A 16,897-nucleotide genomic window follows, 5' to 3' on the forward strand; every position below is an offset into this window, starting at 1 on the left:
CAATGGTTTGAAACCAGTTGTATGTTTGCTATCATTATGGAGATAACAGAAGAGTAAATAGATTTCAAATTACTAAATTATATATATTTTTGGCAGAATCATTGACGTATACAGTTTCTTAGACTATATCTGTACATTAAAAACTTATCAGCAACTGTATTGTCAATTTGAAATCAATATATCTTCTAGATGAGGCAAAATTTTCTGGTGGTTGAAGTCGTAAATTGGTGGGCAGGAACATTTTACTAAAAAGGTAGATTTGTAAAAGGAAGGGAAAATTAAAGTTTTGCATATTAATCAGAAAGTTGCTCCATGATATAAGAGGTGATATGGAAAATCTTATAGGATCCCTAAGTGAGTACACACAAAAGGTCAGGGATTGGAGATAACATCGAAGGTTTGGACTCAGTTGTATGTTTGCTATGATTATAGAGATAAATAGCATGGGTAACCATAGAATAAAACACTTCTGGTAAAATAAATGTATACTCTAATAAAGGGAAGATATACTGTGAGGGCAAGTCAGAAAAGTTAGAAAAAATATTAATGGGTTAAAGAAGAATATAAACTGGATTATTTGAAGAAAGCGTTGTAATGCAACCCTGAACTCATCATTTTAAGAATTATTGATAATTTAAACTAGGAATCCAAATTCTTATATGCAAACATAAATTCTTAAAGCATCATATAAGCCTAAGGTAATTCTCTAAAGTTCCATTAAGGTTCCTCTTTAGAAGTTCAGTGTTACAAAAGAGATGCATGAATACATTCAGGCATTAAGAACAAACATATTGTCTGGGCATGGTGGCTCATGCCTATAATCCCAGCACTTCAGGAGGCTGAGTCGGACACATCACGAGATCTTGCCCATCCTGACCAACATGGTGAAACCCTGTCTCTACTAAAAATACAAGAACTAGCTGGTAGTGGTGGCACGTGCCTGTAGTCCCAGCTACTCAGGAGGCTGAGGCAGGAGAGTCGCTTGAACCCAAGAGGTGGAGGTTGAAGTGAGCCAAGATTGCACTATTGCACACTCCAGCCTGGTAATGGAGCGAGACTCTGTCTCCAAAAAAAAAAAAAAAAAGAAAAGAAAAAAGAACAATCATATTGGCGTGTAGTGTATGGGCCTTCATCCTATTAGGACTTTTTTTCTGTTATAGGTCATGAAGTTTCCCAACAGGAGGGTGGGATACCAGAGTGAATTCATTTAAGTCTTCAACCAGGTTTCAAAGAATTCTTCAAATGAAAGAAAGAGGTAAATCCAGTCGAATCTAATTCACACATTTAGAACCATCTCCATAAAAAGTAACTCCACACTTTTGGCCATATTTCTTTGAAATAACTGTGGTTTATTTTGTTCCTGTTCCTCTCCTAGATACTGACGTCTAGTAATGAGCAGAATCTAAGCATTTAGCTGTACCAATTTTGGTTCATTATCATCTTCTTTGCAGGCTAAGTATTTCCATTGAAGTTTGATTAGGGTGTGAGGGTGATTTTGGGCCTTGCATCATAGGACCAGCTGAATGATAACTGTGGAGGCCTGCACTTACCTAAGGAAAGAAGGATGAGGTAGACAAGGCAGCGTGGTAGCCAAATTAGACAAAGGGCTATCATTATAAAACTTACTGCCCCATCCCATTGTTATGACAATTTCAGCCATATCCAAAGCATAGGTTTCAAACAACAGGTCATGCTTCTTTACAATGTCAGGAAATCAGTTGGTTCTTGTCAGCATTAAAAACAAAAATACAATTAGTGCATGACAAATAAAATAGAGGGTAAAAAACCCACAGAGAAAATAAATTTAATGAAATGTTTCTTCAAAAAGTTTTTAAAAATTGAAAAATCATTATCTGGATTGTCTAAGAAAAAATGGAAAACTAAAAAGAAAACAGGACATTACTACCAATTTTACAGAAAGAAAAGATTATAAAACAATACTGTGAACAATTATAGCCATACAAATTGGATGACCCAGAAGAAATAGACAAATTCCTAGAAACATACAAGTTACCAAGAATAATTCATAAAGAAATAGAAACTCTGAATATACCTATAATTAGTAAGGAAATTGAGTCAATAAACAAAAGCACATGCATGTGTGCATACATGGACACAAGTTTGGGAACAAAGGGATTCACTGACAAATTCTACCAAGTATTTAAAGTAATATTAACATCAATCCTTTTGAAATGCTTCCAAAAATTAAAAATTTAAAAAGGAACACTTTCAAATTCACATTATGAGGCTGTGACCCTTATACTAAGGCCAGACCAAGATACTATGAGAAAACTACAAGCCAATATTTTTGGTGAGGATTGTTGCAGAAACCCTCAACAAAATATTGGCAAATCAAATTTACTATCACATTAAATCCCAGCACAAACAAGTAGGTTTTATTCTTGGACCAGAAGGATGGTTCAATATACCAAAAATTAATAGAGTGAAAAGAAAAAATTGTTCTTTTATGATTGTTTCAATTGATGCAGGAAAATGATTTTAAAGAATTTAGCACCCTTTCAGGACTAAAAAACAAACAAACTATAAATTTGGAACAAAAGAAAACTACCTCAACATAATGAATGTCATATTTACAAATCCTGTAGCTAACATTATTCTCAATAATGCAAGACTGAAACCTTTTCTTTTAAGATAAACAACGAGACAAGGAATTCTGCTTTTGTCACTTCTATTCAACAAAATATGAGTACTAGAATTTCTAGCTAGAGCAATTAGTCAAGAAAAGGAAATAAAAGTCATTCAAGTAAGAAGTGAAGAAATAAGTAAAACTCTTTGTTCACAAACAACATAATCTTAAGGTAGAAATCCCTTTATAAAGATTCCACTCCCTAAAATGTCAGTAGTAAACAATTCATCAAAGTCACAGAATACAAAGTCAGTATACACAATTAGTTTCTTCTGGGTGTGGTGGTTCACACCTGTAATCTCAGCACTTTGGGAGGCAAGGGTGGGTGGATGGCTTGAGCTCAGCAGTTCAAGACCATTTTGATATGGCTTGGCTCTGTGTCTCCACCCAAATTTCATCTCAATTTGTAATCCCCGTGTATCAAGAGAGGAAGGTGATTGGATCATTGGGGTGGTTTCTCCCATGCTGCATTTGTGATAGTGATGAGTTCTCAAAAGATCTGATTTTTTTTTATAAGTGTCTGACATTTCCCCTGTTTGCATACTTCCTCCTGCCACCATATGAAAAAGGTCCTTGCTTCCCCTTTGCCTTCTGCCATGATTGTAAGTTTACCGAGGTCTCCCTAGCCATGTGGAACTATGAGTCAATTAAACCTTTTTGCTTAATAAATTACCCTGTCTCGGGTGTTCTTTATAGCAGTATGAAAATGGACTAATACACTGGACCAAATGACAAAATGCCATCTCTACAAATAATACAAAAAATTAGTTGGATGTGGTGATATGTGCCTGTGGTCCCAACTACCTGGAAATCTGAGGTGAGAGGATCACTTGAGCCCAGGAGGCAGAGGCTGCAATGAGCCAAGGTAGAGCCACTGCACTCCAGCATGGGTGACACAGCAAGACTCTGTCTCCAAAAATATAATAATAATTATAATAAAAGATAATAATGTTTTTGTATACTAACAATGAACAATCTTAGTAAGAAATTTTTAAAAAACAATGCCAGTTTAGCCAATAAGTAAATGAAAACTTGCTAAGCATCACTAATCATCAGAGAAATACAAATGAAAACCAACCACGATGATATATTAACTCATACCTGTTAGAATGCCTATCATTAAAAGAAAAATTGATAATGCTAACTAGAATGTGAAGAAAAGACAATCCTTGCACACTGTTGGTGTGAATGTAAGTTAGTAGAGCAATTATGGAAGACAGCTTGGGAGTTCCTCAAAAACCTAAAATTGAACTATCACGTAGTCCAGCAATCCCACTGCTAGGTATATGCCACACAGAAACAAATCCAGTACATCACAGAGATATCTTCACTCTTAATATTCATTGCAGCATTATTCATAATAACCAAGATATAGAAACAACCTAGGTATCGCTAGATAAATGTATAAAGAAAATGTGATTTACATATACAATGGAATACAGTATGACAGTTCCTCAGAATAGTAAACATTAAGTTATGATATGGTCCAAGAATTTCACTTCTAAGCATACACACAAAATCATTGAAATCAGGGGCTTAAGCAGATATTTGTGCATGTATGTTCATAGCACCATTAACAGCAGCCAAAAGATGGAAGCCTAAATGTCCATCAATAGAGGAGTCGAAGAAATATGGCCTTTCCATTCAACGGAATATTGTTAGCCTTTAAAAAAATGCTGAAATATGGACAAACCTTCAGATATTATGCTCTGTAAAATAGGCCAGTATGCAAAGACACACATTATGTGATTCTATTTATATGATGTTCTTGGAGTAGTGAAATTCATAGAAACATGGTTATCAAAGGTTGGGATGGATAAGAAGGAATGGGGAGTTACTGTATACATGAGTATATAGTTTTATATGGAAGCAAAACGTTCTGGAGATGGACTAGTGATGGCTGTACAATAGTTTGAAGTTAAGCTACTGAATGACACATTTTAAAATGGTTTAAAATAGCAAATTTTATATGTATTTTACCACAATAAAAATTACACAAGATGATATGAGAAAGTACAATAAGGGAGTCTTATTAAGACGGGAAGTGGGTTAGAAATGGCTTTTCTAGGGACGCGGAACCTTAGTTAAAAAAGGGTTGTGAAATAGTGAAACAGGAAAGGTTCCCATTTCCTTGTTGCAGGATATGTGCTGGAGATGTGGCTCACTTCTTCAGTAACCCATTGTTCTGCTCAAACCTCTAGGGGAGCATACAGATGGGCAGGCTGTGGGGCTCTGACCCGCTAGCAGTGTTTGGGGGTGAATGTTTACAGCTCCTGAAGCCCCAGTGGGTGTGTGTTATAGGGTGCTCTTTTAGTTTGCTTTCTATAGGCAGCGTGTAGTCAGCTCAGTTAGATCCTGTACCTTGTCGTAATGACAGAGGGCTTTCTGTATCCCGGAGTTTCTTGCCTTGGTGTATTGGAAGAATTGGGTCACATGGGGGCTTGGAGAATGAGTGCAAGGTTTTATTGCGTGGAGGTAGCTCTCAGCAGATGGGGGAGCCAGAAAGGAAATGGTTTTCTCCTGTAGTCAGGCAGGTAGGGGTCCTGCGCTCTCCTCCCACTGCCCCAGCCAAATTGTGCATTGTTTTGCTTGTCCGTGGCTGCTAGCCTGCCAGTGCCTGTTGGCGTGCTCTTCTGCAGTGTGGTGTGGGCGATAGCCGCTGGTGTCTTTTTCTGCTGCTGTGTTTCTCTTAAGGTCCAGCTCCTTCTGCCTCTTCCTTGCTAGTTTCTCCGGTATTTATAGGTCCAGGATGGGGGCGTGGCAGGCCAGGGTGGTCTTGCAAAATGCAACATTTGGGCGGGAAGGCAGAAATGCCTGTGCTCACCTAGTTCCATGGGGATGGAGCCTTATCCAGGGCCCATACGCTCCTCTGTCCAGCACTTCCCTTCCCCTCTTCTGCATCATTTAAAGGAACCATGCTCTTATCAATTCGATTGACAAACTAATATTGAAGAAGGCGTTGTTCATGTAGACAACATGGTACAAAACTGAGGACACAAAAAACTTGTTTCTCAGAAACTCAAAGAAGAACATTGCTTACTGAGGGCTACAATGAAGAAAAGTGAGCACAAAATGAGGCTTGGCAAGTAAATTAGGACAGATAACAGAATTTTTAGTTTACTATTTTTAATGGGAACATATGAAGCAATTGCAAGGGCTTGTTAAGAAAAAAGTTTGATGGGATTTATGTGTTTTTGCAGGACTCTGTAGTTAGCTAGGAGGACCAGAGATGAAAGCTAAAGGGGTCAGTTTGGTGGGGGGATAATGAAATAGGTTCTTAAATTGATGGTGGTGATGGAGGCACAACTCTGAAAATACTTAGAACCATTAAATTGTGCACTTGAATGGTCAAATTGTATAGTATGTAAATTATATCTTGCTAACTGCTTTTTTAAAATAAAAAACCCAAACAAAATAAATCACTTAAAAGAAATATAATAAAAATTGTTAGATTTTTCTTTATGGTACATGTTGGTTAATCACACTTGCATTCAGTTCTGTACATGTGTGTTTGTGTGTGTGTGTGTCAGAGAGAGAGATACCTGGAGGAGAAGAAAAGGAAAGAGAGAGAAAGATAAACTGTCTGTGATGTAAAATGTCTCTTTGACTGTGGGTCAGAGTCACACTTGTCAAAACTTCATTCCCCAACTTCTTCCTTATTACATTTTATATACTGCTCTCATTACATTTTCTTTTCCTGCCCAACTTTAACTTCTAATCATTCACTTCAGTTAATTTTTAAGTTCTCCCTTTCCTGTTCCCTGAAGACGTCATCCTTCACACACAATCCTGAATCTGCTCTAAGAGCCTGTTTATAATGTTTTCATTTGGCTCCCAAGTAGCAACAAATAGATGATATACTTTTTACCACTCAACTTATTAACTGTTTTTCATAAGCCCCTACTAGTTGTGCAATATAATCTTCGTAACTTCTATGGCTACACTTTTGTCACCTGCATAGTGGGAGAATTGATGGCCCTAACATAGGGGTTTACTGTGACAGTTAAAACAAATATGTACAACCTGTAAATTAAAAATTTTCCATTTATCATAGCTTTTATTTAAGCAACAACATCTTATTTCTCAAATAAGGCCTCATCACAATTTCTTCCTTTACTTGACCTCTTTGTAGCTTTTGACAACACTAACCACAGTCTACCTTCTAAACTCTTCTCTCCCATCACATTTTTGGCTTTTCTCTGATTTCTCTGATTATTATTATTCTGTTGATTTCTCTGATTATTATTATTCTGTTGATTTCTCTGAGTGGATTTTCTCCTGGTTCACCTAATTCATTCATTCTCTCCATATCTTCAACCAGCAACTCAAGTTGCTGATTCTTCAGCATCTATCTGCAGCCCAGACATCTAAATGAATCTGAACTTCTATATTCTATAACGCATCAGATATTTCTCCTTGGCCTTCCATGAGAACCTTGAAAATAGCATCCTGCCATGAATGTTTTCCTCTTCTCTTGCCTCATTTCCAATCTTAATTAAGACAGCACAGCTGAGAGAGTTACCCAAAGATCAAAAATTTATCATTGATTCTTCTCTTTCTCTGGTCATATTCAATTGGTTAGCCACTCCTTTTCTCGGTACCACTACTTGATACACATTCTTACTTACTTTCTCCGGACTTTAGCAATCACACTTAGCTCCCTGACTTCAATCTCTGCCTTCTCCAATTCATCCTCTAACTAATTTAGAAAACGTTTGTAAAACAAATATCATTATTTCATATCCCAGATTGAAATTCTTCACTATCTCTTCATCTTCTGTAAAATTATCTCTAAACATATCATGGCCTATGAATTCCTTCACAATTAAACTGTAGTAGTTTCCTATACCTCTTCCCACTACTTCTGCAGTGAAAATGTATTCTGTATTTGACCATGAAGTGAGTTGTAGGATGCAATGAGCAGAAGAAACATAGGCACCCAGACAACTGCTGCTGCCCGCAATACTTCCTAACGTCAAGCCCGATTAGGAAGATTGACCAAATTGTAGAGAACCTAAAACATCCCTGTAAGTAGAGAGAAAATATATTAAGCAATTAACCAGATTATTTAACATGCCATTAGTTACTTTATTTTCTTCCTTTCTTGTTTAATGGTACAAAATACTAGGTAGGTGTGTACTGCCAGCACTGGGTGCACCTCTTCTAGCTGCTGCTCAAGTTTGCATTTCATGTAAAATCCCTGTGAATAAATATTTTAATACCTACCCCTATAATTCTCTGCCTCCTTCTTTGGTCTGAGCTTGCACTCCATTAACGGCAATTGATAACACCACAGCTCAAGGAGTTACCCAAAGTAGACATCAGAAATTTATCATTGATTCTTCTCTCTCACTGGTCATGTTCAGTGTTCAGCTAAGTGAAATATTTATGGAGGGCAATTCTTTGTTCCAGCATGGAGTTTTGTTGGGAAAACTGGTGATCCAGTCAGTAGTCAACTAATGAAATGGGCTTGGGGAATGAGGGATCCCTGGGGAAAATCTTGGGTTAGCTGACCTAGTCAATAGAGTGATCAGTGACTCCCATGTTTGAGGCACATGGGCATCTACATGAGTATAGGATATTCTAAAAATGCCCCCAGATTCATGACTCTGTTGGAGGAACTAAAAATGGGTCATGGATGTAAGGAAGAGATAAAAATGAGGCATATGTCTAGAAGGCCCCTCTCATGGGAAGTGCCACAGGAAACAGATACTGTAGTTAGCTGCAGAGGCAAAAATAAGAAAACTGGAGTGGGAATTGAAATTAGAAAAGAATATGTAAATGTCCACTATCCTGCTGGCCACCAAGCTAGCCTATAAGTTTTGAGATCAGGATAAGAAATCAGACATTTTAGGCCTGGCATGGTGGCTCACGCTTGTAATCCCAGCACTTTGGGAGGCCAAGGCAGGTGGATCACGAAGTCAGGAGTTCGAGACCAGCCTGACCAACATGGTTAAATCCCCTCTCTACTAAAAATACAAAAATTAGCCAGCTGTGGTGGTGCACACCTGTAGTCCTGGCTACTCGGGAGGCTGAGGCAGGAGAATTGCTTGAACCTGGGAGGTGGAGGTTGCAGTGAGCTGAGATTGCGCCACTGCACTCCAGTCTGGGCAACAGAGCAAGACTCCATCTCAAAAAAAAAAAAAAGGAAAGAAAAATCAGAAACTTTGATATGTATATACACCAAGATACAGGACAGAAAGCTCCCCAGGGTGAAAGTGTGTGCCATCGTGGAAAGACCTAGAACTCATTGGAAATTGAGAATGATAGTGAGACTGATGTGATGCTGGAAGATAAGAAGGAGAAAGATAGAATGGAGGAGGCCCAAATGCTTATTCGGCATGCTGAATATTGAGCAGGGACAGGCTGGAGGCCAGTTGCCTCTGCTGGAGCATATGCCATCTGAACTGGTGGAGATTAATGCTGAGTTTCAGCAGGAACTTGATGAGAGTATTTCTGCATGGCTGCTGAAGTTATGGGGTTTGGATGTACATAGTATGTAACTTACTGGATAAGAAGCAGAAAAGGTAATAATAAAACTACCCATATTGTCTATGACAACACTTGGGACAGAGTAAGAAGCATCTTGGGTGTCCATGTCAGTGGATTAGGGTATTAGCTCCTGTTGGAAGGTGTAGCCCAATAAGGGGGACTTGCCAGAGGGATACCCCAGTGGAAATATATAGAGGAAGTACAGCAGATTCCAAGGGAACTGGGAATTTCCCTACAAAAGTGATCATAAAAGTTATGAAGCCTTGCAGACTGGGAACCACAACCAGGAAGCTGCTAACTTTCTCCCTTTGAAGGCTAGCAGGCGATATAGATTGCCAGATGGTCACAAAGAAATACAAGAGAGCATTCTGGAGTAGTAAAAGCTGGGGATAGCATGACTGGTTCAAAGTAACTTTAGTAACTCTGGATGTCCTGATACAGATGCCAGATGGCTTGTGGATAATGAAAATGGACTACAGAAAATTTTAAAAGTGACGCCTTTCATACATGTTCTTTGTCAGACATTTCTTTGCTACAGCACTTAGAATATTACCTAAGAACTTAGAGTACTGGATTTTGCTGATTACTTTTTTCTAACATTTCCTAACCACAAGCTCAGAGGATCCGTTTGCTTTCACATGGGAAGGACAGCAGCAGACCTTTAAGGTGTTACTGCAGCAATGTACATACAGCCCTATAATCTCCTACAAGATGGTGGCCTGCAACTTGATTCTGTTTTCATCCCCCTAAACATATTTAGGAATGTTGACCAGACGGTAGGAGACCCCAAAATTTACTTTAACTAGTGAGTAATACAAGAAATCATCTAGATGGCTTAACACACTCTCAGTGATTTTTTTTCCTCTTTTTCCTTTTCCTTTTTTTTGATAGAAAAATTATTTAATCAAAATAAGTCTACACATTGAACTTATGGCTTAACTAGAATAAATCTAAGTTAAACTGTATAGAGACCAAACAGATAATGACTGGTGTATATGCAGGTTCTCTCAAAGCAGTGATTCCTAGTTCCACTGTAAGACCTCTTAAAAGTGAAAATTCAATTCTGTAGATGAAAACAGTTATCCCAGTGGGTCAACCATACAGTGTCATATACAGATGCTGCTCTTAAGCCATTTTTTCCATATTCATATAGTTTCAAAACATGAGAATTATTTTACTTATGGGAAAATGCCAAATTACCTAATATTCAAAGTATCTTAGAAATGCTATCCTTTAGTTAACATACTCTTAAATTTTGTAACATTGGCTTCACTCTGATTTACTCCATACACATCAATGTACAGACTGTCAAAGTACTATGTTGGAACAACTACTCTGCATTTTTGGAATCTAGAAATTAAAATAAAACTTCCAATATAGCCATGTTTTCAAATAGGTATGTTTCCTTATATAGCATTTATTTATTGTATAAGCATTATGGATTTTTTTCTTCTAATTAAGTACTATTTAGTGAATTCCTAAAGAAATTTTTAACAGCATAGAAACTCGAGGCATTTCTCAAAAATCCATTTATTTAGTTTTCCGTTTTAGTTACTAGTGCCTGCCTGTGAAAAGGGCCTTAAATGATTTAACCCTAAAGCCAGATTCATTGCTGTATATACCCATTCTGTTATCTGCAGAGAAGTAATAAGACTTCATTCCTTTCTCATTCCTTTTCATAGTATAAAATATTAGTCAGATGTGCATTGCAAGTGGAGAGATGTACCTTGTCTTGCCACTGCCCATGATTGCCTCATATATAAGTTCTCCTTAATGAGTCTTTGACTATGTATCAACCTGGAGTGGTCTGCTTTTTAGTCTGATTTTGCTTTCTATTTATGAAGATGTGTCACCTAGTAACTGACAAAGTAATAAACTTGAGAAATAAGGCATCCCTGGGGAGAAATTCCAGATTGCTTGGCCTAGGCTATGTGGTGACCAGTGACCCATATGCCTAATTGTGTTTTGACTTCTATGGGAGTAGAAGCATGTCCCAAGAGCTTGTCACCTTATCTGAATAACTAAAAATAGGGCATGACAGTAGTGAAGGAAATGAGTATGGTGGCTATGGTGAAGCTTGTTGTGTGCTATACAAGAGGCAATGGATGCAGTTAGTGGCAGAAGTGGAAGATATGGAACTCGTCAAATAAGACATGAAGATCAAGCTATGAAATTTAAAAGATATGTTTTGTTGAGAAAAAAAGTATTTTGGTTCTAAAATAAAATTATTGGTTATTTAAAAATGAGAAGGAGAGGTCAGGTGTGGTGGCTGACACCGTTGTTCCAGCACTTTGAGAGTCTGAGGCAGGTGGATTACTTGAGGACAGGAGTTCGAGACCAGCCCGTACAACAGTGTGAAAACCAGTCTATACTGAAAATACAAAAACTAGCCTAATGTGGTGGTGGGTGCCTATAATCTCAGCTGCTCAATAGGCTGTGGCAGAAGAATTGCTTGAATCTGGGAGGCTGAGGTTGCAGTGAGCCAAGATCACATCACTGCACTCCAGCCTGGGTGACACAGTGAGACCCTGTCTAAAAAAATAAATAAATAAAAATTAAAAGGAGAAAAAATTTGGGGGCAAAAAAACCTGATAGGTATGTAAGAGTTGTAGAAATTATGTAGAAGATGAATCTTGTGGAGGAATTTTATGTGTAATCAAGCTGGATAAGAAAATTATTTATGTTTTTCTAAAAATTAAATTTTAATGCCAAAAATACATTGATACAAAATTATAATTTGATCTCTGTGAAAAACAATATAATTCTTTGGAACATTGGTCTGCTCTTAATGAGATATTATAAAAGATTTTATCTTGATCTTTTGGGTAACTGGCCTAGAAAAATTTTTGCTTGTTTATTTTCACAGTAAGATTCCCTGTGCTTTGTGTTGTCTTTGTTAGGCCTTTGATTCTGAAATAAAAAAAAAAAAACACCAAATGTTCACATAATTGGAGTTCCCATAATTTGGGTAAATTTTTGTAAATAATATCGTTCGTTTAATGAAAAAGACCTATTTCAGAGTTGTCAACATTAAATATAATGCAGACATACAATTTTGACCTCTAGTAGTTGTTTATGATAATAAAATTATGAGTTCAATCTAAAACAAAGGTGAAATGGAAGTGCAGTATTATTTTTTTTCTTTTCTTCTTTTTTTTTTTTTTGAGATGGAGTCTCGCTCTGTCACCCAGGCTGGACTCCAGTGGCGCAGTCTTCGCTGACTGCAAACTCTGCCTCCTGGGTTCACACCATTCTCCTGCCTCAGCCTCCTGAGTAGCTGGGACTACAGGTGCCCACCACCACACCCAGCTAATTTTTTGTATTTTTAGTAGAGATGGGGTTTCACCGTGTTAGCCAGGATGGTCTCGATCTCCTGACCTCGTGATCTGCCTGCCTCGGCCTCCCAAAATGTTGGGATCACAGGTGTGAGCCACTGAGGCTGGCCAGAAGTGCAGTATTCTTTATGTGTATCAAATACTGCAGTGAAACAAACAAAAAACTACCACAAAAAAAGTTATGTATTTAACTCTTTAAGGTTTTGCTTTCATGTTGACTGTACTAGCATGTACATGCTATAAAAAATAGTTAATAGGAAAGACATGTTAGAAGAACCACCAACATCCTGTCCCCACAAAAATACAACTGGAAACAATTCAAATCCAAGAAAATTATCTTACTTTTATCAAAATTTTGGAAAGAAGCAAAGATACTTCCTAGGCTTACAAAATTGGAAGAAGCTGTGACTGGTAACAGAAAGAGTTATTTCATACTACATCACCCCTACCCAAGGTCATAATACCATGCACAGAGATTTCCCTAGACCCAAAATTGCCAGTGTTGGGGAGGGAAGTAGAGGTGAAAATTCAGTCTCTCCACTGATCTGGGAGTCTTCATAAAAAGGGCAGTTTGAGTTCATTCCAGGGGAACCACTGGGAATGAACTCAGGGGGCTAAATCACCTGGGATAAACTGAGGACAAAGAGTAGGACACTGATCACAGTAACTGGCAAGTAAATCTTAGTGGCTTCTCTGTTCTCAGAGCAGAAATGCCACATATTAAAGAGGAGGCTGCAGGTGGGATCCATGGACAGCTGCATGGTCAAAGGTGAATGGCTGATGCTTAAAACCATCTAAGGCCTATGGACTCATGTTGGCTGCCTTTGTTGTACACTTTTCTCTTCTATGCTGCTAGGCATAGTTTCATCTACTGGATTCAAAGGTTAGAATGGGCATGGAACCACGGCAAGCAAAAAGACCTCAGTATTAATGCTTTACTGATTAAGCTCAATCATATGGTACTGGGGAGGAACACAGCCTTGCAGTCTGCCATGGGATGGTAGCTCATAAGTTAATTCTCTTTTCTTTTTTACCTGGCATGTATGGTCACCTTACATAGATGACATCATGTTAGTTCCTCCTAAAGACCTCTCTGGTTTTGGAGATCAAACATTTCTGGTCATGAGTATTATGAGAATTAGCGGTGAGTGTCTGCAAAATGCGGCTACAAAGCACTTTTGTTAACTTCTTGGGAGTAGTCATTAAGTTAGGTAGGAATCAGATAATGCTTGAAGAGGTGGTAGATACGGCCATACAGTAAAAGAAGTATGAGCTTTTTTGGAACTGTTGAGGTACTAGAGAGCCTTTTTAATCAAATCTGGCCAATGACTTAGTGCACTATATAGGTTAATTAAAATGAGAGCACTCTGGTATTGGAAACAGTAACAACATGCTTTTGAAAAGGCAAAGTTTGGGAGGGAGGAGCCAAGATGGCTGCATAGGAACAGCTCCGGTCTACAACTCCCAGCTTGAGTGATGCAGAAGACGGGTGATTTCTGCATTTCCACCTGAGGTACTGGGTTCATCTCACTAGGGAGTGCCAGACAGTGGGTGCAGGACAGTGGGTGCAGTGCACCGTGCACGAGCCAAAGCAGGGTGAGGCATTGCCTCACTAGGGAAGTGCAAGGGGTCAGGGAGTTCCTTTTCCTAGTCAAAGAAAGGGGTGACAGACGGCACCTGGAAAATCAGGTCACTCCCACCCTAGTACTGTGCTTTTCCGAGGGGTTTAAAAAATGGGACACCAGGAGATTATATCCTGCACATGGCTCAGAGGGTCCTACGCCCACGGAGTCTCGCTGATTGCTAGCACAGCAGTCTGAGATCAAACTGCAAGGTGGCAGTGAGGCTGGGGGAGGGGAGCCTGCCATTGCCCAGGCTTGCTTAGGTAAACAAAGCAGCTGGGAAGCTTGAACTGGGTGGAGCCCACCACAGCTCAAGGAGGCCTGCCTGCCTCTATAGGCTCCACCTCTGGGGGCAGGGCACAGACAGACAAAAAGACAGCAGTAACCTCTGCAGATTAAATCTCCCTGTCTGAAAGCTTTGAAGACAGCAGTGGTTCTCCCAGCACGCAGCTGGAGATCGGAGAATGGGCAGACTGCTACTCAAGTGGGTCCCTGACCCCTGATCCCTGAGCAGCCTAACTGGGAGGCACCCCTGAGTAGCGGTGTGGACACCTCACATGGCTGGGTACTCCTCTGAGACAAAACTTCCAGAGGAACGATCAGACAGCAGCATTCGTGGTTCACAAAAATCCGCTGTTCTGCCATCACCATTGCTGATACCCAGGCAAACGGGGTCTGGAGTGGACCTCTAGCAAACTCCAGCAGACCTGCAGCTGAGGGTCCTGTCTGTTAGAAGGAAAACTAACAAACAGAAAGGACATCCACACCAAAAACCCATCTGTACATCACCATCATCAAAGACCGAAAGTAGATAAAACCACAAAGATGGGGAAAAAACAGAGCAGAAAAACTGGAAACTCTAAAAAGCAGAGTGCCTCTCCTCCTCCAAAGGAACACAGTTCCTCACCAGCAATGGAACAAAGGTGGACGGAGAATGACTTTGACGAGTTGAGAGAAGAAGGCTTCAGACGATCAAACTACTCCAGAGTACGGGAGGATATTGAAACCAAAGGCAAAGAAGTTAAAAGCTTTGAAAAAAATTTAGATGAATGTATAACTAGAATAACAAATACAGAGCAGTGCTTAAAGGAGCTGAAGGAGCTGAAAGCCAAGGCTTGAGAACTATGTGAAGCATGCAGAAGCCTCAGGAGCCAATGCAATCAACTGGAAGAAAGGGTATCAGTGATGGAAGATGAAATGAATGAAATGAAGCGAGAAAGGAAGTTTAGAGAAAAAAAATAAAAAGAAACGAACAAAGCCTCCAAGGAATATGGGACTATATGAAAAGAACAAATATACATCTGATTGGTGTACCTGAAAGTGATGGGGAGAATGGAACCAAGTTGGAAAACACTCTGCAGGATATTATCCAGGAGAACTTTCCCAATCTAGCAAGGCAGGCCAACATTCAGATTCCGGAAATACGAGAACGCCACAAAGATACTCCTCGAGAAGAGCAACTCCAAGACACATAATTGCCAGATTCACCAAAGTTGAAATGAAGGAAAAAATGTTAAGGGCAGCCAGAGAGAAAGGTCGGGTTACCCACAAAGGGAAGCCCATCAAACTAACAGTGAATCTCTCGGCAGAAACTCTACAAGCCAGAAGAGAGTGGGGGCCAATATTCAACATTCTTAAAGAAAAGAATTGTCAACGCAGAATTTCATATCCAGGCAAACTAAGCTTCATAAATGAAGGAGAAATAAAATACTTTACAGACAAGCAAATGCTGAGAGATTTTGTCACTACCAGGCCTGCCCTAAAAGACCTCCTCACAGAAGTACTAAACATGGAAAGGAACAACTGGTACCAGCCACTGCAAAAGCATGCCAAATTGTAAAGACCATCGAGGCTAGGAAGAAACTGCATCAACTAACGAACAAAATAACCAGCTAACATCATAATGACAGGCTCAGAATCACACATAATGATATTAACTTTAAATGTAAATGGACTAAATGCTCCAATTAATAGACACAGACTGGCAAATTGGATAAAGAGTCAGGGCCCATCAGTGTGCTGTATTCAGGAAACCCATCTCACGTGCAGAGACACACATAGGCTGAAAATAAAAGGATGGAGGAAGATCTACCAAGCAAATGGAAAAGAAAAAAAGGCAGGGGTTGCAATCCTAGTGTCTGATAAAACAGATCTTAAATGAACAAAGATCAAAAGAGAGAAGGCCATTAAATAATGGTAAAGGGATCAATTCAACAAGCAGAGCTAACTATCCTAAATATATATGCACCCAATATAGGAGAACCCAGATTCATAAAGCAAGTCCTGAGTGATCTACAAAGAGACCTAGACTCCCAAACAATAAGAATGGGAGACTTTAACACCCCACTGTTAACACTAGACAGATCAACGAGACAGAAAGTTAACAAGGATACCCAGGAATTGAACTCAGCTCTGCACCAAGCGGACCTAATAGACATCTACAGAACTCTCCACCCCAACTCAACAGAATATACATTCTTTTCAGCACCACACCACACCTATTCCAAAATTGACCACATACTTGGAAGTAAAGCTCTCCTCAGCAAATGTAAAAGAAAAGAAATTATAACAAACTATCTCTCAGACCACAGTGCCATCAAACTAGAACTCAGGATTAAGAAATTCACTCAAAACCGCTCAACTACATGGAAACTGAACAATCTGCTCCTGAATGACTACTGGGTACAAAACGAAATGAAGGCAGAAATAAAGATGTCTTTGAAACCAATGAGTACAAAGACACAACATACCAGAATCTCTGGGACGCATTCAAAGCAGTGTGCAGAGGGAAATTTATAGCA

This window comes from Pan paniscus, chromosome Y (assembly GCF_029289425.2).
Source record: "Pan paniscus chromosome Y, NHGRI_mPanPan1-v2.0_pri, whole genome shotgun sequence".
Taxonomy (NCBI): Eukaryota; Metazoa; Chordata; class Mammalia; order Primates; family Hominidae; genus Pan; species Pan paniscus.